Here is a 1,525-nt window from a genome sequence, read left to right as displayed (position 1 = left end):
ATTCCTGCTCCCAGACACTTGGATCCCAGAAGCAGTTCAATCTGAATCCCCATGACTAGCAATTGAGAGAAATCAGGGTGGTGAAGGATGCACAGTTTCAAGGGAACTGAGCGGCACAGGCACCCAACACTAACAAGGCGACCCTAGGAAAGAACAATGGTCACGGGCCATGACTTAGTTTCCCTACTCTCTTCTCAACTGGCCCAGAGACTCTTGTCAGAGGACCGGGTGGGAACGCAGACATCTGAACTTAAGCTGTACAAAACACTCCCCCACACAAAGGCACAGACGTAGGAATCTGGAACTGGTGGGAGTCCTGACATAGCTATGCCTAGGTTCTGCGATGGGTATTTCCTGTGCTTCTGGGCTTTGCTGGTTGCTCCTCCCCTTTCTTGTACGTGTCAGGGTGTTTTTAAGTCTCCCTTACAGGCACTGGGTGTTGGCTACAGCCAAGTCCACGGACTTTGACTGGGGTTGTGCCAGGGGTGGGCAGTTATTTTCGGCAGAGGGATACTTACTGAGTTTTGGCAAGCCATCAAGGGCCACATGATAGGCAGCCAGGGGCAGATAAATATTAATTTTCTAAATTTTTTAGGGGCCTCGCGGAACGGATAGAATGGCCTGGCAGACTGCATCTGGCCCCCAGGCTGCATTTTGCCCACCCCTGGGGTGTGCCAATGCTCCTGTGAGGACCAAAGCCGGAGGTTCCTGCCTAGAGGGTCTTGCCCCTCCACTCAGGGGCACACCAATCTCCAGGCTTGCGGTCAGGAAGGGATTGTACCCCATGGTCAGACTGGTATGGACTGTGGGAGCTTCTGCCTTCCTCGGGAGTCGGGGCAAGGCCCTCTACCGTCTGCAGAAGAGAAGACTGAGAGGGGTTGATGGCAGCCGCAACTCCCTGAAGGGGGGTTACAAAGAGGATGGAGCTGGACTGCTCTCAGCGGTGGCAGATGGCAGGACAACGAGCAATGGTCTCAAGTTGCAGCAAGGGAGGTTTAGGCTGGACACTGAGAAGAAGTTTCTCACTAGGAGGGTGGTGAAGCACTGGAACAGGTCGCCCAGAGAGGTGGTGGGCTCTCCACCCTTGCAGGTTTTTAAGACCTGGCTGGAATGATCCAGTTGGGGCTGGTCCTGCCTGGGGGGGAGGCAGGTCCCTCCCAACCCCCTTTCTGTGCTTCTATGGACCGGGTCCATCTTGCCCGGCTGTGACAGGAGCAGGAGGCTGGCTGTGGTGGTCCCCCAGCCCGGCCAAGCCCGGCTCAGCCCCTGGCGGGAGGGCACTGGGTCTCCCTTGCACCGGGGCTGACAGGCACCTTAGGCAGAGGTTACAGGGCTGGATGGGATGGCTGGGCCCGCGATGCCCTTGCCTAAGGGCAGGGAGTCCTGCCCGGCGTCTCCTCCCGCTGGCGGGGACACCCAGGGCCCGGCGAGGCGAGGCGGGGCGGCGGGAGGAGCTCGCCCGGGCTCGGCTCGGCTCGGCTCGTCCTTCCCGGGGGAGGGAAGAACCCCCCCGAGGTGGCCGGGG

General features: G+C 59.2%; 1 protein-coding gene across 1 annotated transcript in view; it reads right to left on the bottom strand.

Moving 5' to 3' along the window:
• Window positions 1–1,525, bottom strand: part of LOC102385776 — a 10,130-nt gene that overhangs the window by 6,919 nt on the left and 1,686 nt on the right. The gene's annotated exons all lie outside the window — the stretch shown is intronic.

This window comes from Alligator sinensis, unplaced genomic scaffold (assembly GCF_000455745.1).
Source record: "Alligator sinensis unplaced genomic scaffold, ASM45574v1 scaffold371_1, whole genome shotgun sequence".
Classification (NCBI taxonomy): Eukaryota; Metazoa; Chordata; order Crocodylia; family Alligatoridae; genus Alligator; species Alligator sinensis.
The sequence above is the reverse complement of the archived record's forward strand: the minus strand, read 5'-3'. Positions and strand labels throughout refer to the sequence as shown.